Source organism: Triplophysa rosa, linkage group LG10 (assembly GCF_024868665.1).
Source record: "Triplophysa rosa linkage group LG10, Trosa_1v2, whole genome shotgun sequence".
Lineage (NCBI taxonomy): Eukaryota > Metazoa > Chordata > Actinopteri > Cypriniformes > Nemacheilidae > Triplophysa > Triplophysa rosa.
The window spans coordinates 21578167-21601737 of record NC_079899.1 but is presented as its reverse complement, the minus strand read 5'-3'; the positions used below and the strand labels follow the sequence as shown (position 1 = coordinate 21601737).

The 23571-nt window shown below is 36.3% G+C and overlaps 1 pseudogene; it reads right to left on the bottom strand.

Annotated features, from left to right (window-relative positions):
* Positions 1–227: 227 nt before the first annotated feature.
* Positions 228–23092, bottom strand: LOC130559820 (tyrosyl-DNA phosphodiesterase 1-like; annotated as a pseudogene).
* Positions 23093–23571: the final 479 nt, after the last annotated feature.

Sequence of the window (23571 nt, the reverse complement as noted above, 5' to 3'; positions counted from 1 at the left end):
ATGCTTTAGGGTTGAGGTCTGGTTCAAAATCACTGTTGAATGTCTGTTTCATTTGATTCTGCATAGGATAAGCATACTACTGTATAATATAATACATGTTTATTTGTTTAAAAAACAGGAGGGATATTTCTATTGAAAAATATTTTTATTACATATTTAAGGTTTGTGGAGTGTAAAAAATATTTTGTTATTTTACAAATTAATTTTGGAAAAACAAGGCGGACTCAACAAAACAGAACTCAAGTACAGTACAAAGCATCTACACTTATACAGTAAATGATACAAAAGCTTACTTCTACCATTGCCGTCATGGGTTCATTCAAGTGGCTAAAAGACTCGTATGGTCTGACTTCCATGTTAATTTGATCTAATGCAAATGACCTCAAGCGTCTGATATCAAGAAGGCACCCATACATTTCCATGAGTATCTGGAGCCTAAGTGTATGGAATGTTCCAGATCCAAGGCTGATCTGTGAAAGAGAAAAAGAAAATAAACAAAAAAGATTATTGGAAAGCCCCTAAGGCTTATGGTCTCAATGCCTGACCTGCTCCATGCAGAGTTCATAAGCCTGAGGTGAATGCTGTAAGAATAACTGAAGAAGAATTTCTAAGTGTTTCCAGTATGCACAGAACACAAGGTTCTGGTTCTTTACCATAGGGCGACCTTTTATGCTCCGGCTAGGCGGATACTATATTTAGCTCACAGTATGAATATAAAGAATGATGCAGTATTATTTACTTAATAATGAAATGTAGGATATAGACGACAAAGCTTGAGCAGCAGTATCCATGGTAACCAGACACAATTGGATTTGATCCTATAACTCAGTACAGCAGTTGAAATATCACTGAAAGCGCATTATATAAAACAGTGGGGCAAATGAGTCAAACGGTTCATTGTTTAACATTAAGTTATCATAATACCCATGATATGACAACACAGGCCATCTATACTTACAGGCACGAAAATACAGTATACGTGAGAAACTCATCTCAAAGGAGATCTTATTCAGAGATAACTGAAAGAAATGCAGCGGGCATCATTATATTCAGTTGTCAAACTAGTTAGTCCTTGGAAAAATAAATATGTAATGTGCAATTAAAAAGGAAGCGTTATGTAATTCCCAGTGACATCTTTATTGTTGTAGCATTTATTTCTTAGGCAAAAAGTAGCAATTTTAGCTACACTAAAAAAATCGTAAAAATAGGGCATAATATACTGTATTAATATGAAGGAATTTTTCATATTCATTTTTACAGTTGTTTTACCTATATTTTACATTTGCACTGCGTTAAATTGCATTTTAGCATTGACGGAAATGTCCGTAAAATAAAGGAAAATGTACTGGTAATTTTCTGCCAGTACTTTATCAGTTTTTTACGGGATTTTTTTTACAGTGTAGATGTTAAAATTTTCTGGGATTTGCCTGTGCAACCGTTGCAGTCACGATGCTGTCTAGTGGTCGGTGGTCGCCAGGGCGTTGCTAGGGTGTTCTGGTTGGTCGCTAAGCCCACAATTTTATAATAATCTATAATATCTGGATTTTTAATTAGGGCTCAGGTCCGCATCTAAATGCAAGTCTAATGCTTTCTTAAACCTGTTTTAAGTCCATTTGATTTAAAAAATGAACGGAACGGAATAATAACGGTCCAGTGAAGGAAATGTAGTGGCATCTAGTGGTGAGGTTGTGAATTGCAACCAATGGCTCACTCCACCGCTCGCCCCTCCCTTTCGAAGCACGGTGGATGACACAGGACTAAGATGTCCTCATGTTTCTGCATCTTTGCCAAAGGAGATAACGTATTTACGAAACGTGCTCTGCAGAGCGGTTTGTCCATTTAGGGCTACTGTGGAAACAACATACGGTGTATGTAGACAGAAATACCTCCTTCTAAGGTAAAAAAAACATAACTCTTCATTATTTAAGGTCTTTATACACCTCTGAAGACATAGTTGTGTATATTATATTGCATTTCTGTCAATAGATCCTCCAAAAAATTACACATTGGACCTTTAACATTTTAAAAACTCGTTGTGCGGGATAAGGAATGTGGGTTGTTTAATACTTAAGATTAGCGGTTTGTTCAAACTTAAAATTTTACCTTTCAACAATAGCAATGTCATGTCAAGCACCACTAATTAATGCTTTAATTAGCACAGTTCTGGAAACGCCTGAAAGCAGCAGTGTTTTCTTCAAACAGCAGGAAAACGCAGCGGGAGAGCTACACCAACTCTCACATTGATGCGTAATTGTTGCTTGGAACATTTTGAAAAGACAATCATAAAATATATCCTCATATTTCCAATTAGCTTTTGCACACAAGTCCTCAGCGCAACAGTTTAATATGATACAATTTTTACAAACCATTTACTCACTTATGTTGTTCTAAATCGTAAGATTTGTACGAATAAGCTGTTAGGTGGACTTATAGATTCAGTCACCATTCACTTATTCTGCGCGAAAAACATTTAAAGAAAGTATAAGGTGACTGGGTCTAAAGACTCTGTGCTGTTTCAAATTTTTGTGACCCTGTCTTCTGTACAACTCAAGGTAGGATAATTAAATGACATTAAATGTTCAATTTCAGGGTGAACTATCACTTTAAATGGTCTCCTCTGTATATTACATAAGCACACAGAGTTTGTGGTGAGTTTTGTCTGTGAGATGTTCTGAGTTGATTTTGAGGGAAATGAAACCGTCCTTTTCTCATCACTTAGCAGAAGTGAGAGCAGTGGGGTCAGAAATAGAAACTGAAATACATCAAGCTGGTCTTAATATAGAGATGCAGGTACACAAGAGGTGTAAATTTGAGTCTGTCGCTGGCTTCACTCTGTAATAATATCACAGGTGTTGACAGGAGGGGCTGAGATTACATGATCTGTGTTATCGAGCATGAATGATGCGCTCATTTAAAGAATCATAATAACATACATATCACCTGCCACCTGTAAGAGATGTTAATTATAAAACATATTTAGACATGAAGAACACTGAAGATCACCACGTATTATAAAAATAAACCTTGTTTCTAGGACTATAGGATGTCATATTTGAAAGAAAGTTTCCATTTTCTCTACAAAATATGAAATGTCCAGATGATAATGTTATAAAAAAAATATATCTAAATATATAAAAACTTTATCATTTAAATACCATGTTTTGTATTACAGAACAATAACATTAATAAACACAATAGCTTAATTCACAATGCAAAAATCATGCAATGTTCTTTATCCTTCACTTCGCACATTTCTTCTTGAATCTTTCGTGAGCTACACGCAAAAGTGTTCTTGCAGTTCATTGTTTGGTAATAAAAGAAAGCTTTCAAACCATCTAATTCTGCATTCAAAGTGATTCATTACAATGACTAATAATGTATCCCCATTATATCTCTGATAAGGTGCAACTAACGAACAGCTTTGTTACAAAAAGCAACAACGTGTGATTTCAAGTTAGCAGCTATGCAAAACCATCATGCTGTAAGTGTAAGCAAAAACCTCTTTACTCTGGCTGAACATTTTCATTTATTTCCTTCTGTGTGAAGAAGGTCACGTAATGAAGAATGGTTGCCATGGCACAGGAAGAGAAGCTTGCGATTGCCTGTTTGCTTCATAAAGCTCAGTGATATCTGTCTGTTTCCTAAAAGCTTTAATTACAGGTCTTGAAAGGCCTTCTGTGTATTGTGTATTATGTAATATGCTGGACTGTAAGGGTTCACAAACTTGAAAGCGGAGCGTCTCTTAAAAAAACGCTTGCGTGACTCTATTAGATTTAATTGACTGTAAAGAAGAATCATTTTTTACAATTTTTACGTAATAAACAACGACATGTGGGATTTGACAGCTACAGCACAAAGTCTATTTCACTTGTGTGCCATTTTAAGGTGAAAGGCCTTGATAATAACTTTCAGCTGAGCTTTGAGTGAGCACAGTCTGTTCTGACCATGACCCTGTTAGAGAAAGATTAGAGATCCATTGGTGCAGTTCAATCTACCTGCACAAACAAAAATCATACTAACTGTGCAAAATTTTAATACTCATAATAGAATAAAATGTAAATAATTATTTGTAGGGCTGCACTTTATTGAAAAAATTGTAATATGCAATAACTAGCCAAATAAGTCGAAATGATACACAGTAAAATATGACAAGGCTTAAGGTTTGTAAAATCTGTTAAAATTACATAAAAATATATTTAAAATCTGAAAATGACATACATGTTCCATTCTTTTTGGGAAAAGAAAGAATGACTGTACATATCTTTTCTGTACAAACTTTTGTGATATGCATAATGTGATATAATTTGCTTTAATTGTTTCGTAAACAAATGTATGCTGGGATGGTAATTTGGGTGACATTTAATCACTAGATTTTAGCGGCCTCTAGAGGTGAGGTTACGAATTGCAACCATCCGGCCCAGTCCACCCCTCCCTTTCGAAGCACTATGGTTGCTGACACAGGACTAAGATGTAGTCATTTTCGCTTCTTGCAAAAGGAGATTACACAATTACGAAACATGCTCTGTTTGACCATTTAGGGCTAGAAACACTAATTCTATGTAGGGGACCTGCGGTGTATACGCTTCATAGGTCTTTATACACCTCTAAAGACATAGTTATGTATATTATAATGCATTTCTGTCATACATTAAACTTACAATTGCAAATTTGTATGGAATATACAGTATACATTATATACATAACATGCTCTGTAAGTCGCTGTGGATAAAAGCGTCTGCCAAATGCATAAACAATGTATGTATGTTTAATAAGAAAAATAATTAATACATAATTAATGGACAAACAAATAATATATTTAATTGGTGTTTGTTAGTTGTTTTCCAGCTAAAATATATGTGCTGACAAAACAACAAAACATCCTAATCAGTGCAGAAACACAAGCTCATCACATTCAGAGAAGATCGCCCATTACTTCTTGATCCTCAGGCTCCGCCCACTCTTCCCACTTCATGGCTGAAGGGTTTAGCATCACTGACCTTCGCTATCAAAGACCTACACTGCCATGGCAACCACAGAGGTCTTCTGCCTGAGCTTGTAAACCGATGACAACCTCCGTTTCAATAACGCCATCGATTACCGTGACGGTTTTCACTGTGATTAGAGGTTGCCAGACCGCCGTGTCAGGAGCAAGGCCCATAATGCTGTTATCATCATTTACAAGAACGTGGCGCCTATGGCAGGTGGATTTTCTCTGCAATTACAGGGTTGAGCAATCAAACCTTCTTTGACAGAGACTGACCGGGTACCGGGTGATTCTCAATGTTATCAGCTGTGTGTCAGACAGTTGACACTCAGCCACAGAATAAAATCATATCAGCAATCTGAAAAACAATGACGAATGAAGTCACATGTTTGCTTTCTCTGGTACACTCTATACTTTCAGGTACCATGTCAACATCAACAGGTTTATTTTTCTCTAGGAAACTGCCATAACTATGGCCAGCATTTAGAACCAGCAAGTTTAAATGCGTTCAATTTCATGCCACTTCCAACAAAGCGTTAACATTTCTTACAGCCTTTCCACGAGCATAGGTTAAACACAGCTGAATTCAAGAGATATGCAAGACAGGACCTATTTTCTCCATAAATAGATTTTGAACAGAAAACCTTAAAAAAGTAACAATGATCTTGATAAATAATCAATCAATAAAATTTGTCAACCCCCACACGATCCAATGCCTTTCTAATGAAAATCATCATAATATAAAGAACAGTTTAATGTTTTGACGTCAGGTTTACATTTATCATATCTTGGCTAATGAAAGTCTGTTTCTTTTATGTTGAGAGCAGGACAAAGTTGCATGCGTTGAATGCGATGCCTCAAAAACAAAGTGCTTTCGCTCGCTGCTTTTGTAACTGTGTACTTGCACGTTGGAGTCTGCGCTATAAAACACTATAATTACCCAGCGGATGATAATGAGTTAATTTAGTGTCATCAACATGTCCAGAGGACTATAGTTGGGGTTCAGCTGCAATTACGCTTTCAGTCAAAGCAGTTTTACTAAACCACAATATACTTGACTCATGACCAACAGCAGTCTCTCATATGGGTTGTTGTCCAATAATATACACATAGGTTTGGGTATCATTTGAATCGTTTATCAATTCCGATTCCGCTTATCGTTTCCCAGTTTCGATTCCTAAGTTGTAAATAATGAAGTATAACACTTACAAATATCATGATACACTCTTGTTACAATAATGAAACCATGGTAGATTTGTTGTTACTGTGCTTTACTATAAATACCAAAGGATGCAATAAAAATATGGTATAATTTTTTAAAGGCTTTTAATGAGGTATCAGCAAATCACAAGTTAACACATACACATTTCTGAAAATTTGCACACAGGAATCTGTAAGAGGAATAGAAATTTTTATTTTATATCAAGTATCCGATTCCTAACCTTCCGATTTTAGAACCGGAATGGATTTTCGAATCCCAACCTTATATACACATGAACTTTTTTCAACAGAATAACAATATTATTCATGTATAAAGGGAAATATATTTAAGTTCTAGTTTTGGTTTTTAACCATTTGAGTAGATAAATAGTCATACTTGCACCTTCTGTCGTAGTCATTCACTAAATCCAATCATCAAAACACTTGAAATGTTTATAGACATAATAAGCCTATAAATGACATGCGTTCGCATTAAAAATGCTGTTTGATGGCTTTGAGTGCATCACAGCGCAGGAAATGAATTGTATTATGCACACCACTTGCTCCTCAGTGCAGTCAGCAATTAAAAAAGCGCTCTTGCTATCACACGTAGCATCTTTGGACACCTCGCTCACCACGTATAATGATGTGCACTCGAGAAACAGGCTCATTTACATACGGTCAGCCATAATTAAACAGAACGCAACTGAGCTTAATACGTCTTTTCTGTTTACTAAGACTGGATACTGACCAGCAGAGACGGCAACCTTTCATTTGCCGTTTTGCGTCGTGCAATTATTTCTGCAGATCATTTCCTGCGGCAGCTTTTGAACTTTGAATTTCAAAGTGAAGATTAACCTTTCGTCAACGTGTATTTTGCATTAAGCAAACCTTTAAACGTCAACGCCGATGCCTCATTGAAGTCATTTTAGTCCTTTTGAACTACGTCCACAAAAATGTCAACAAACATTTTGGCTTCTTTATTTTCGGAGTGATGCAGGGTTCAGTCTCACCTTTGCTGGAGTAGTGATGGGGTGGAAGGTCAAAGGGCACAGGAAAACCCTTGGAAGAGGCGGAGCCAGGAAACAGATTCTTCTCCAGGAAATGTGCTCCTATTCTACAAAGACAAGAAGACATAAAACGTATGAATTTCTAGTGAATTCACTGTGTTTTTTTCCGAAGGATGCTGGTTAAAGAAAAGAACAGGACAAAAGAGGCCTATTTATTCTAACCCTCTGTGAACTGCACTTTCAAGCCATAACTATATTTAAAGGCGGGCCAAGCATCACGCTGTAATGAGAACATCCTGCATTCTCTCATCCTGCATCCTGTGGAGAGTAGCGCTTCTCTCAGGGAAGCTAAGCTTTCATTTGTGTGTCAGGTATAAAGATGGAGGGGGCTGGATATATTTAAAGGGCAGTGGGGAATATATCACGTATACTCAGATGGTTAGAGCTTATGGAGGAGACTGCTTCCTTTTATTTGTGTATGGACTGACCCTAACCTGACAGCACCTTTCAGAAAAAGTACAGATGCACCTTGGGACACATGAGTCATCTCAATCTTTAGAGAAAATGTCACAAGATGTTCTTTTTTTTGGTTAATGGCTCTAGTTTATAGGTATTAAATGATGAGCGAGCTGGTCTGATCACTAAAACATATATAATATTTGTTAATCGACTTAATTGGTGTGTGATGCAGCGTAACTAAAGAGATGATGTGCTGTTGTACTAAGGATGTAATTTAATGTCAAACATGTTAACAGAACTTTTTAGAAGAACAACAATTAAAAGAGTCATTTGATTTGGAAACGAATTCAAAAGCGAATACAGGAAGAAAACAAGAACGTGCCTCATTATATTGAGTGCATGCATGACTTCTACGGTTGAAAAAATAACTTGAATAGTCAATAGGCTGCCTCAATTGTATATGAAGCGTGCAACTAAGACATTTTATATTTAATTCATATTAATACAAGTTAAAAAAGCAACCAAGAATTAAAATGTCCATTTAACAAAAATGTAATCTCAATAAACATACAAAGTTAAAAGGAAATAGGAAAGCCACCTTAAAAAAAATCACTGTAGGTTTATTATCACTGGTTTATTATGGGTCCATTATACTGTAACATATAAACTCTGTGACTAGTCAAAACTCAAGGGAACACGGATGACTCATTATCAAATCATTATCAAACTGCTTAAATGCGAAACGTCTCTGAGTTGATTTCCAGCAAGAACTAACCGTGACATAAACAAGATCGTGTTAACGTGAAACAAAGCTGCTTTGGGCCACGAGCAAACAACGTATCCCTTCTGAATAAGAGAGCACAAGCTCTCGCAATCCTCTTTCAAACTCGTACTGTTCCCCCCTCTTTTTTCCACGGCGAGAGAACTGAACCATTCTGTTGCTTAGCAACTTTTGTAGACTACCCTGACAACAAGGACAAATTACCCTGAGTACGTGAGCGCTACACAAAAGCTCTATCTCTCTACATACGGAGAAAAAGGAGATGGACTTTCAGACATTATCTACAGTATTGACACACAGACAGTAGTTCTCAAAAACGTGCAGAGACTCCGTGGAGGGTGCAGTCACCAACACTATATGATGAAATTGTCACATACACTCTACATCTCAAAGAAAACTGGGGGAAGGTTTAATTCAACATTAGCTGCAATCCGTAACGTTTTTTAGCTACAAAAAAGCACTAATTAGTTATTGATATATTATCTCATAGCATTGCCCATCACAACAGTAAGATTAAAACAATGATTTATAATTTGAACTGTCGGGTTTGATTTTACAAGACATGTCAGTCTGACGTCATTTGACTTCAACCCACGTAAAGTTAAAGTCGGCATGAAACAGAAGATTGTTTTTTCTTCCATAACGTGACCTATATCTGAGAGAAACAACTTCTGAAATGAGAAAAAAATGTAGGGCAGGACTTGATTTCTTTCATCGAGTACTGATTGGAACGTTAAAAGTTGGGTGTTGCCAACAAAATGGAGTCAGATTTGTAATCCAGTTTGCAGTCTGTCAGTCATTGCAGCCCCGCCCTCGCGCTATTCCTCGTGACCAGAAGTGAAGAGAGGTCGTTTCGAGGGGGGTATATTTTCCAATATAAAGGTTAACGTTTTTGATTAAAGATTACAAGTGCAAATTCATTTTTTTTAAATAATGATGTGCACGGATAAATAATTTATAATGAATACTGCAACACTGTGTAAATCAATTTGAATTGACATTTTTTATTTAATGCCGACTTTAAGTACCTCAAGTAACCTGCAATTTTTTTAAAACAGAGATGGCGTTAGAGGGGCAAAGGTAAAAAAATGCAGCTTTAAAGTATTATGTTAGTGTCTAACATCTTGCTGAAAAAATAATGCCGTTTATTTTAAACACCTTAAATAAAGTTTATCAAACACCTAAACAATAGCTAAATTTACGTAAAATTTTCATAATTTAATAATTGCGGAGCTTTTTGCCATGGTATACAGTAGTTTGGCAGTATTGTATTACATCTTTATTGTTGTTTTAAATGATGTTTTAGTAACTTTAGCACCAACTGATGTTAAAATAACAAGGAATTAAATGAAAAGAAAAAAGAATCTTGAGCATAAACAAACGTTTAAATTATTTTACAAATAACTTACAATTGATATTTTATTGAACAATGCTGAATGTTTATTATTAATAATGATTTATAAATATAGCCTGCTTATGTTATCTAGAATTATTCACTGGATTTAAAATACAGTTCACAATGTTTTGCAAATGAATTATCATGGTAAATGGTATTATTAAATACCTGCTATAGACAGTTTCATAGGGTACACGTGCGTGGCTCGAAGTTAACCTCCAGTCTGTGTTTGGTTATTCAATCTGGCTAGAGAATAGAAATATACATTTAATATAAAATAATATTTTTATTAAAATAAATTAAAACTAGCCATCAGTTATTGATTATTTGGTCTTGTATAAGTTTGGCCCCCATAACATTTGATTATGTTGTTGCTGCTGAAACTGTCTATGATAGTCTAAAGTATATGTAATTTACCAAGAATTGTTTCTAAACCTCGTTTCACATGTGACCATGTGACATGTGACATTCACAGGGCTTCCCCATAGTGGGAAATCAGCTATCACATGTTTAAGCTGTTTAGCGAGCCAGAGGAGGATCTGAAATGTTTTTGATCAGCTCGAAACACAAACACAATTTTATAATGATCTCAAGAACTGAGTCACAATACTCACAAAGGCTGAAGGCAGGTAGAGAACTCCCAGCTCATATGAACGCACCATCATCTGGGTGTTGTTCTTCTCCAGCGCGCCTCAGGCAGCTTTGGACAAATTGGCACTGTGGAGGACACCGGCATCTCTCGTACACATCATCTAAAATCACCTGCCAACTAAACAAGCATTAAGCATGACAAAGCTTTTTAAGATCATTTTTCTGAGACTCCGTTCACTGAATAATTAATGCCGTTTGGACTTAGAAGTTAAAAATTGACAGGCGATGCCTGGAGGCTTCATTTCCACTGCAGCCTATAATCTACATTACATTAAAAGGTAAATTACTCAGCACTGCACCTGACATCACCCACCTACAGACGCCGCTCACAGACCCCGGCGGTCTTCCTGTGCACTTCTGCCGCCATTACGGGATGGAGATGTAAATCAGTGGCCTGACCTCAGGAGATTCAAGTATTGCAAGATCTACCATATGAATATTTTTTCTAGATGGCATAAAAGGGGTGCACGTTTTTTGAATGAACATGAAATCATAAAATCTTGTTTGGTTTTCTAGCTCATTTCTGGCAAACTAGCCAACATGCACGTTGTACGTAAGATGCTATTCTTGGGTCTAATTTGAAAGATAGTCAAAGGAAAGACATCATTGTGTTTTATAGCCCGAGTGGCTCTCGTATGCTCTTCTTTACCACCAAGACCGGCCTTGATAGCCTGTAAAAGTAGTTTAACAAATGCGTTAATGGTCCAGAGTCCGTCAATTAAATTACCCACCCATCCACCTCAATATAACCTTCAGTCCATTAAAACACAAATGTTGTACCTCACAGTCTTGGAAAGAAGCAATCATTTCGGTCATCCCAAAGGAAGGGAAAGATAGGAATGACTGTGGCTCATATAGACCGATAGCCGTCCTAAATGTGGATTACAAATTATTCGCTTCTATTCTGTCCAAAAGGCTGGAGGGCATTATTCCTGAGCTGATAGACCTGGACCAAACTGGATTTATATGGAACAGACAGACACAGGATAACTTAAGGAGAACTGTGCAAATAATGAGTTATATCATGAAAGAAAATACAGTACCGTGTTATTGAGTCTAGATGCTGAGAAAGCTTTCGACTCTGTGGGATGGGATTATTTGTATCAGGTGTTGATAAGATTTGGCTTTAACAGTAAATTTATTAAGTGCATTAAAACATTATACTCTTCACCAACAGCCAGAATAAAAATGAATGGCCATCTATCTAAAACAATCACTTTGGAAAGAGGGACACGTCAGGGATGCCCACTAAGTCCCTCTTTGTTCGCATTATTTATTGAACCATTAGCTCAAGCAATAAGAGAGGACCCTGAGATAAAGGGAATTACAATTAAAGGAGATGAACACAAGATATGTATGTACGCAGACGACGTCCTTCTATTCCTGACGAGCCCAAAATCTAGCTTTCCTAAATTGACGTCTCTCTTAAAAACAAACTATTTATATTCAGGATACAAGATAAATATCCATAAAACCCATGCACTTGTATACAATTTTAGGCCCAATTCAAGCATGAGGCGATAATATAAATTTTAGTGGAATTAAATAAATATACGTTTATAGTTCACGAGGGACTTCTGTGGAGCGCTATCAACAGCACATAAGATACAAATCAGACAGAGATCAGATAGAAACACGCCAGCCTTCTGTCGAGAGCGTGATTTTGGCAGCTATGAGCAGCTCTCTGAGGACCACAAAAGAGCAGAAATGATGCTGATCTCATTCCGCTCTGTATCATCGCAACATATTCAAAGCAAGACAATCTCATATGCACTGTCAACAAAACCTTACGTAATCACCGTTTTAACTGTATTAAAATGTACATTTCATTCATAAATATGTGCCTGTTTAGTAGGGCTGCATTGCATTATTTGGTAAAAACTAATTATCATTATTATTTTGACAAACTGTGGAAACTGAGAGCAGATAAACATTTGTCATCTTATATTGCTGCTTTTGAGATATCAAAGCTTCAAAGACGCAAAAAATCTTCAAAGCATAAAAAGAAAACATCAGATCTCATGTTCAACGGGATGTTCCAAAAATCCAGACTAGATGTTTATTTAAATTGCATTATTTTGAGATCTAAATAAAAAAGGTGTTTTTGTTTTTTTCCTGTAGCTCGGTTGGTAGAGAATTGTGTAATAAGGATAAGGTCATGGGTTTGATCTCTAGGGAACACACATACTAAAAAAAACGAATGTCTCTTTGGATAAAAGCATCTCACAAATGCATAAATGTAAATTTGCACAAACTCATAATTAAGTCCATGAAACATGAAAATACAATTTCATAGTTAATCTCTTTTAGTCAATCTCTAAAAAAGTATTAGAGGGACAGGTCACCTTCAAAATGAAAATTCTGTCATCATTTACTCACCCTGTTGTCATTTTAAACCTGTGTGGTTTTCTTTCTTCTGCAAAATACAAAAGAAGATATTTTGAGAAGATATGACAAACCATTGGTCCCCACTGACTTCTATTGTACGGACACAAAACCAATGCAAGTCAAAAAAACAAGTCATTGGGGACCACTTTTCAAAATATCTTCTTTAGTGTTCTGCAGAAGAAAGTCATGTCATACAGGTTTGAAATGACAAGGGGGCGTGTAAATAATGACAGAATTTTAGGTGAAACTATTCCTTTAATTAAAAAGTATTGTGCATTGAGATTTGAAGTTCAAGATGTGTCACCATTGGGTGTCCTTGTTTTGGTTTTAATTTTGCAACAAAAAAAACAAGCTCAAATTATTAATACTTTTCTAAAAAACATCAAACCTATTTAATTTATTTTTCCCAACATTCCAGCTGAGTGTCAACATTTTGGGACCTATACGTACTGTTATGAGGTGTTTTTTTACTTTAAAAAATATGGGCATGAGGGAAAATTATGAGAAAATGTTAATAATAAAAATGTTAATACTCCTTTGGGATTGCAATGAAATCAGTTAATAACAAACAAATCAAGTCTCTGTTGTCTCCAATCTTGTAACAAGGAACCAGTTTTGTGAAGTCTGGCAAAACCCTCATGACGATGCGTTTCAGAGCATACTGTAGACGGAGAAGAGAGGTTTCTGTCTGATTTCTGCCAGTATTCAGTCACGAAAGCATGATTCGACATTTAAGTCTCTCGAGCTGAAGTGTGGAGTGAGCACTCCAGAGAGGAACCGAGATTAAATCTGTCTTGCAATGGGCACATCTCTGATCACTTAGCAAAATCGAGGCAAGCAGTAAAATAGCTTATTTACGGTGATAATGACTTAAAACCAAGGGATGAGCAGCCTATTGAAATTTTTAAGGAGCAATTTATGGGTCAGTTGAGTCTTGGGAAAGGCAGCTGTGAGGAGTCTGGGGTTTTGCAGTGAAGTCTTTCAGGAGAATATTTATGGTAAAAGACTCAAAGCCATATTTTGATGAATATACTGTCAAAATGTGTTTTTTTAAGCATAGGTAAATAACAAAACAGAATTTACTGGAAGTACGAGTGAAGCTAAAGTTGTTTTTGTGCGGTCTGATACTGTACAGTAAAGATCCACCAGCTGCAAGAAAAAAAAAACATGCAAAGTGGCTTGTCAATAAAACGCCCACGCAGGTGTTGAAAACATATTTTAGTAAAAGAGTAAAAGAACAAATGGTACCTGGATAACCCTCTAAACTGGTTCTCATGTTTTCTACAGGTGGATAAATCTAGAAGAAGATGGTTTTACATGAAAGAATTGATCACAATTTTGGAAATTCAATTCCTGATCAATAAAGGATATGTCTGTCTGTCTTTCTGTCGATCTGACTACAAGTGTGTTAACAAATCATTTACTCCCCCTTAAGTTGTTCCAAATCTGTAAAAAAAATATTGTTCTGATGAACACAGAGGAAGATATTTGAAGAATGCTTGTGACCAAACAGTTCTTGGAAACCATTGACTATCATAGTAGGAAAAATTGCTTTATAAATTTCTTTGTTCTGTTAAACAGAAAAGATATTTTAATGAATTTAGGAAAGCAAACAGTTCTGGGGGCACAGAATTTTTATTTTTGGGTGAACTGTCCCTGTAATGTTTTGAACAAAGATGGCGATATAGAAACAAAGGTCACCGATTACCCTGTACTTGTATGTGTAATTATTGCACCGTGCAAAGCGCACAAATTAGCTCAATGAACTGGGTTCACTCGTTGAGAACTGCATTACTCACAATCAGTGTTGGGTGTAACTAGTTACTAAGTAATTAGTTACTGTAATTTAATTACTTTCCCCTTGAAAAAGTAAAGTATTATTTTTCTGTAATTTAATTACAGTTACTTCTGATGTAATTAAACTAAATTCTTTGTGTAATATATGTGTGTGCAATAGTGGTATTGACATCAAAATTCAAAGTCTAACTTTAAAATCCTTGCTTTAATGTATAATTCTCACATTTGTAATACTTTGGTCAGTTAATAATACTACTTTATGTAGTTTAATATTATTTACTTGAATGAATTAAATAAGCCGTTTCATGTCTATCCTTCAATCACTTAACTAATCAAGGTTGATGTAGGATATAGAAAGTAATTAGTAATAAGTAACTAAATACTTTTTGGAGAGAGTCATTTGTACAGTAATCTAATTACACTATTGAATATGTAATTAGTAACTAATTAATTACTTTTTCAGAGTAACTTACCCAACACTGCTTACAATAGAGATCAGAACAGAAAAGCATTTCCAGCATATGTGCTCTTTATATGACTACATTAGGTATTTCTGGATAATTGCCTTACAGAATCATCCCAGTAGCTCAATAGACTTTCTGATAGGGCTAATTATATAAGTCCTTGCTTTTTAAGAGATGGCACATGCAGTGCCATTAAAATCCTTATGCTGTCATTCACCATCATCTTCTCTGTGTCTTGACTTTTCCACTGACATTTAACAATAGATGCATCGAATAGAAATCAATCTTCTGTCCATCCAGCAGAGCAGACATTGTTATGCAAATAGCAGGACTGGATTCTTGTAACGAAAAGAACCCGAAACTCTAAGGGAGATGTTTTTTTTTTAAACTGGCCTTCAAGTATCACAAATGAGAACATGTTGTGAATACCGATTGCTAATTAAAAATGCGAGATGTTAATAAATTTCAAATTACAAAGCACATTGAAATTTACTCGAAAAGTTGGCGTCTATGCTCAGGTACAAGCGGAAAAAGGCAGACGATGCTTGATTTTATTCCAATTAAATCAGACACAATTGAGGGCTCATTTACGCTGATAGACAAGCAATCTGGTAGGGGAATATGCGACCGTTTTAAGCGTAAAACCCATCAGGGCACGTCGTTCCTAATCCAAACAAGGAACAACAGTGATATAAACCGTTTTTTCCCCCACTGTTTCAGTTCGCTCTGCAGGAGCCGTTCCAAACACTCACCAGGAGCATCTGTGGTTGTGAGCTGGGTAATGATTTCTCTGCTCTCCCCAGCGTGGTTAGGGTATGCTGGAACTCAGCTGCCAGCCATTTAGTCTTATCAAGACCCATAGAGCCGATACTGGAAAACTGACCAATCACGGGCCACCGTTCTTCATTCGGAATGGGACGTGTGTGTTCGCAGCTGCGAAGAACAGAAACACCATGTTTGAGTTATGTTTATGTGAGCAGAAAGTTTCTAAAGTCCTACCTGTAATGTAAACACCCATGTGTTGTGTGGCACAGTGGTTTTGCTTCAGATTTACATTTAGTCATTTAACAGACGCTTTTATCCAAAGCGACTTACAGAGAGTTCAAGGAGCAATAAGCGATATGTCATACAGGAGCAATAATAAAATAGGTGCTAATACAAAGTTACTAGTTTCAACAAAATCCAGACCAATACATGTTGAGAGAAATGGAGAGGGTTAGGTTTTTTTTATACAAAAATCTGATAATCGTACAAAAGTACGATTATTGACAAAAGTGAACAAACATAACTTTAAAATCAAACACTAAAATTTACTACCATTATTTATTAATATAATATGCTATAAGGTACATAATGTAAATTTTATATATAAATATATATTTTTTAACTTATTTTAAAAATTAAAGAAAAAAATAGCTTTTTCTTAAGAATGTTTTTGAAACCAGCCCGATTTCTTTGATCTTGCATTACTGTGTTTATGGTTTTTATTTTTGTTATGCAACTACTCTGTGTTGATTTTACCAAATGACAAAAGAATCAGTTTGGTTGGACGCATGACCCTTTAACCACCTCCATGTTTTTGTTATTACGGTAAATCATTTTGATTTATCTGTATGTTTTAACTAAAACGATTTAATTCTTTTACGATTATATTTTATTATTTCGCTGCTGTCCTTCTGACACCTTGTCTCTCCATATTTCGTGATTTGTATTTTTTGCCATAAATCATTATTATTCGTCACCATTTATGTTTGTCGCTGGGTTTTTCAAATATCTAACCAATAAAAAGTATTAAAAAGTGCTTGTCAACTTTGACAACAGTTTTCATCATTTAAAAAGTACAGTGTTTTTTCCATTTCCTGAAAAACAGCGAATCTGGACCTCTGAGGTTTCAGAAGGAAAGCGGCCATTTGCATTAGCGATTTTGACTCCTGCTGTCTGCGAACAGATCAAAAATCTTCAACACATCTTTGTGTCATGAGTCATGACTCACCAGAAGTCAACCACTGACGTACCATAATCCTTGAGTTGTTAACAGTCTGCTCAAATGCGATTCAAACATTCATTTCATAAACGGCTCTTTGATATCAGAGCTCAGTGTGACTCCATTTCAGCAGATGGTACAGAAAGTAATTTCTCCTGGTGCAATTGCCAAGACCAATCTGACACCTTACTCTGCCTGTGTGATCTGAATTCCCTTAACAAATAAAGGAAAGAAGTCAAAATCTCGGGAGGCATTCCTCAGGCGTACATCGCTTTTTATGAGCATCGATCATTCTCCTGCCAGGGGAGAAAACTGTAGCACTGACGGCAGGTGAAATCACACACAAAACGTACCTTTCGCAAAATATTAAATGGCCCCACTTTTCCATGGCAGATCCTTGATATGTTCCTGGAGTTGAACCAATGAGATACACCCTACAGGAAAACAATACATTAAAAGTGATACTATATTGCACTTTGTTCCTAGATGATGTGTACATGTCAGCCATATGTTTTTTCCTAAGTAGCCGGTTGTTGGAATTGCACTAAGTTTTGTTAAATGCCGTTAGTCAAAGGTCCGGTTATGTTATCACTCCATTATACAAGGGATGCACGATAAATTATCGGCAATATTGGTATCGGCCGATACTGATAACATGATGACTATTTATTATAAAAATGACTATTTATCGTGCATGCCTAGTACAATGGAGTGATAACATAACCGGACCTTTGACTAACTGTTGTTTGGTTACCAACATTCTTCAAAATTTCTTGTGTTCTGCAGAGACAAGAAAGTCATACTGGTTTGAAAAATATAACGGTGAATAAAGGATGAAATTCTGGGGTGAACCCTGTTGGACTTTAAAGGCAGTCCTGCATGCTCAAAAATTTGAAAGAGACTTTTCTCCAAGTTATATAGAAGTTTTATTTATCAGATGTAAAAAGTAACAAAGCTTTGGGTTGTCAGTCGCTCTCCACACTCCACCACAAGCCAACAACCCAGATTATTCAAAAAACACACATATTTATTCAGTATTTGACGTCGTTCTCATCTTCTGACTCCTCCTTTTTTCTTAGTTCCTGCAAAACAACATCTTCTCACAACACATGTTTTACATCCTGTGGTCAGTCGCTAGTTTTGAGGAATGTTCTCTAGAGACAGTTTCTTTTGGGGAGTGTTCCCTAGAGACAGTTTCTTGTGGCCGGACAACATACCAACATTCTTAACATTCTTTTAGTAAAAAGAAAACACTCAATCATCTAATGCTTTTAATTATGTAGCGTTGTTTCTTAATCCTATGATTCATTAAAACACATCACAACTCATGATTATACTTAAAACATATGCAGTGGATTGATTCATAACATTTCTTTTCTGTGTGACTCTTTGTGTGTGTGTGTGTGACTTAGTTAGACAATTTATGGTTCCAACCCCCACTTATCCTGTCTCACTCCGCTTGCCACAGTAACTTTTCACTGAGTAAAATAGCAAGCACATGATAAAAGCACACAGCTTAATGATTTAATGAAAGAAAACACTTATTGATTATATTGATAATTAAATCATACTTTTAACTGAAAAATATTTCCACAACCCTTTAAAGCTTTTTGAATACCATGAACAAAATGTCTGGGATCACAGTAATAGATGTTCTGAGAAATTACAGTATTCCTGTTTTGAAACCATGAAAGATCATGTGTATAATTTTTGTGCCACTAGTGTGAACAAACAAAAATGGCTTTCAAGCAGGTTTTGCCATTGAGTGCCATGAGAGAAATCGTTCCGCCCGAAACTCACTGCATCATGCGAGACATGTTAAGATGTTAGTGTCAGGCTGACGGGAAGGTTTGGACAACGCCACACAGCCACGATGTTTACACTTCACTTGGAAATCACCTACCTATGACTCCCCATTTACTTTCGCACACATCACCTTCAATCGACACCATGAAGTTCAGTTATGAATTACAAATGATGCACAAAAGATTACTTTCCAAATAAATGCCAGTGGACATATTCAACATGCTCACAAGAAAATGCTAAAATGTTCTGCAGCTGGTGCATCTTACGCTGTGTCAAGGCTTTTACAAATCTGTGAGTGGATAAACACACATGTGCAAAACAGATCTTGGTTTTTCCTTGAGAACTCTAATAACTCCAGATTGTGAGGACTTGTCCTAACAGACTGGTTACAGCATGACCCCCTGAGGCTCTATAAGAACAAATCAATGTGGATTCAGATTGGGACCATTACAAATAAAGACTGGAAAAAACCCTTCAGACATGAGAGGCGGAGACCTTCACGTATAGGAATAATAATTAGACTGCGGCACAAGCGATAATTTGGAAAATATAACCAACAACATACCGAAGTTCAGAAATTCTGTCATCATTTATTCATGTTCAAAACCTGTATGACCGTTTGGAAGACAAAATAACATATTTTGAGTGGTCCACACAATGGAAATCAATGGTGGTCAATGTTGTTTGGTTACCAACATTCTTTAAAATATCTTGGTGTTCCAAAGTAGAAAGTCATGGAATTACATCAGGATGAATACATGACGAAAAAAATGTTTTTGAGTGAACTATTCATTTAATAGCTCACGGCACATGCGATAAGTACTAGTTTCAGCCTGCAGCACAATCTCACAGCAATTCGCAACTATCTCAAGAGCTGGCTATTCTCGTATGAATTCGCTATTCTCATTTCATTCATGTTTTAGCACAACCTGCTCTCATGCTGACGTTGGAGAGGTTTAAGAGTGGGTCTTCATTATTGTTTCGTTCTAATCATTTTTTTTTTGTATTTTTTTAATAATCTATATTTTTGTATGATTCACATTGTATGAATTCATACGATTAAGCCTGATTGAAGTCTTGGGAGATCAGGTTGTGCACTTTGCGCTGAACTGATTTTGGACTAGAAGTCCAGGTAAAATAAATGTCCCAATATACTCTACCATTACAGATTGTTTGAATATTTATACAGCAGAGAGTTTAAATATTAAGGAACTCAATTTAGGTAATTTCCTTCCACAGCTTATTGCGGGTAATACCCTAACCATTGTCCTTTTGGACAAAATGTATAATGGAATTCTGTCCTTATACTGTACACTGCAAATAAACGTGAATCTTTTACTACTGTATCTGAAAGCAATTGTTAATTCATTAGCAATCACTCTGACCTGCCTGGCATCTTCATCTGGTATAAATATAACATTATGGAGAACAATTTTATTAATGGCACTTAAAAAAAAAGTTTCCCCTGTAAGCCATTATTCCATGCAGATAATTCATAGCCATTTCAGGTCAAAGTGGAGCGTATAAGAGCATGATTGGTTTATTCTGATTCGCGAAGCTCAACTCTATTTAGGAAACATAAGCTTAATTTCAACTTACTTTAAGTGTCTGTGTTGTCATAGCAACAGACAAATGTGTCATTAAAACTAGCAAACGCACTGCTTCCATTTCAGAAATGAAATAAATGTTGTTGCAGTCGGCAAATGAGCAACTTCAAAAGAGAGCGAAACATAAAAAAAGTAAAGAGGCTATTTCTAAATTGATCGTGCCATCATGTCTAATGTTTCCATTCACTGGGTTAATTCTCGTGAGTGCAATAAGATTTGGTATCTGGCCCCTCCCATTCCAAGAGTACCCTGCCCGAGTCTTCTGGTACCAATCGGCTCGAATGAGGTTGGAGGTAAGAATGATGACTCTGAATCCTTCCTCGTACCACAGCAGCATCATTTTCCTGCAAAAGGCGACAGTGTCTTTAAAACAGCTCATTTTAAGTAATAACATTAATTTTATCATAACACTCTCGTTGTGTCTTTTAACAGCATAAAACACCTTTAAAAACTAGAGACACATTCACCAAGTTTTGTACCATGGCAGCATAATTATCTGGCATAATAAGATCTAAAAGCAAGCCTTTTCATGTCAAGCAGTAAAAAAACACTACTAAAGATTTGTTTTGTAATAATTATAACAAGAACAGCATGAATTGGACTATAAAATATATTTTGTGCTGTGCAAAACGTTTATTTTTGTACTTTGAATTAAATAAGAGAGCTTCTTCTTTATTTAGAGAGCGAGATTTAGAACAAATTTAAAGGAAAGATTAAAGCGCTGATGTTTTTTCACTTTTGCATTATTTCATAATTTTATTTAAATGAATATCGAATAACATTCACAAGCAACTTGATTTGGTCCTTTGGAGTCAAAAATGCTTAATCTTGCTATGGCTCCTTCTGCTATCTGTTGTTGAATAAAACATGAAACATTCTTTGGAGTGAAAAGAGTACTTTAGGAATACATCACATTAAAATTCAATACTGTGCCTGTTTAACATCTAACTTCAACTCATCACAACAGACGCTCGGCTGATAATCTTCACATCCACATGAACTGCAGAGGGGTTAAAACTCTCGAGTAGCTCGAGTACTACATTCTCTATGCGTTATACTGACTGCTCATTAGATACAAACCTGAACGTGGTATAAATAAAGATTAATGAAGTAGAAATAAACTATGACACTACATAGTGAGCTACTATATAATGACCATGGCGCAAATTTCTGTCATATAGTTTAACTAGATTCTTGTTTTAAAGAAAACATAATAAAGCCGGTCACTTACGTGTGATGTGTGCCAAATGCAATGCCCAGTTTGGCATGTTAAACGCACAAAAAAGGCAAATATGTTTAGTATTGCTTTTTAAACTTAATTTAATTCCATATTAAACAAAAACAAAAAAAAATGTTACAGACAGTAAACATAAAATGTTTGCTATCATAAAGTTTAATGCTTCCATCTAGTGGAATAAGTAGCTTATTGCAACAGTTTTGGGGGGGAAATGTAACCCAAAGACTAAGAGACCAACAAAAAATACAGAACCTGGCAGAAACGAATGAGTGGACACGGTTTTGCTTGGTCAGATTGTCACTTTGCTCTTGGGTGGTGATGGATTTGCCTGAGCTGGAGCTGAGATGGTCAGATGGTCACTTTGCTCTTGGTTGGTAATGGAATTTCCTGAGCTGGGATGGTCAGATTGTCACTTTGCTCTTGGGTGGTGATGGAATTGCTTGAGATGGAACTGGGTTGGTCAGTCAGTCCGCAGGCTCTACAGTTGTGCAATGTAGGGCTGTCTAACAATTAATAGTGATTAATCGCATCCAGAATAAAAGTTTGTGTTTACATAGTATATGCCTATTAATTTTGTATTTATAATACTTGCACAGACTCTTTTAGTGTTCCAAACATATGGAGAAAGTATCTCTATTTACAGAAAAATTAAAACGGATCATTGAAAGTAAACAAACCTAGACAACATTATTCTTTAATGTAATCCTGATTAGACAGACACTTTGAATACCTTTTAAATGCAGTGCTCCAGTGTTGAACATCTTCTGTATCCCACTGACTTGTGGTAGGCTACATGTCATTCATAGATAATAAGTTGGTTTCAAAGAAATCGGCAGGTCCTTCTTTTTAATAACCATGCAGTGCCGTGAGGGCTCGGAGGACGTGTGTCTTTGGTTTCTTCCTCTTAGGACTTACAGTCTTTTTCTAGGGTTCATCTTTTGGGACAGGTGGTGGTGGTGGAGCTTCTTCGTCGTCACTGTCAGAGAGGTTCCAACCCGCCTCCTCCGTTTCTCTTTTTCGCTTTACAGCAGGTTGAAACACTGTTTTCATACTTCACAGGGTTTGTTTGGTTCACATGTGCTGCTTTTCTAACTTAAGATACAATGCAGGGAGCAGACATTGTTCACATTAAGTGATCTTTCCTCTGGTTTCTCATTTGGACTCTGCTTGGGCTCTTGTTTAAGAAGGGTGGTGATCTTATTTGGTTTGCTTTCTAAATCTGGTTTAATGTTTGCTGCAGAGACGGACACAGAAAGTAGATGATAGGTGGGCCTGTAAAATTGTGGGTGGTCCGGAATAATTCGCATCTCCCTTTCAACTGGAGTCATTTTTTTAAGAAAAATTAATGGGCCGGTGTTCTGTCCCATTGTGGCGTCAAATGCAATTCACTAAACTTCGCTCTGCAAATGAGACGGCATCACCGTGCAGTTGATTTAACAAGGTCCCTTTGCGGTGCATGGCTTTCCCTGTATGCGTCAAAAATCAGCGCAACTGCGTGCGGTTTACTAGACTCGTGTTTGTTACAGGCCTGTAGGGGGAGTTTCCAATTTTTATAACCGTCTCTTGTGAAAGTAAACTCGGTGTGTACCTCAGGAAAATGTCTGCATGCTTAACAAAATATGGCACCTTTTGTATTGCTATATTCAATCCATTTAAACTGTTCATAGCAATAAGAACTGAAGGAGCGTGGCTTTCCATCAATTACAGTAATCGGATATTTTCTGTTCTTCTATCGCGGACAGATCTGGAGGTGGACACATTTGATTTACTAATTCGTAAGCAATTTCTAGGTGCCTCAGTGTGCGTT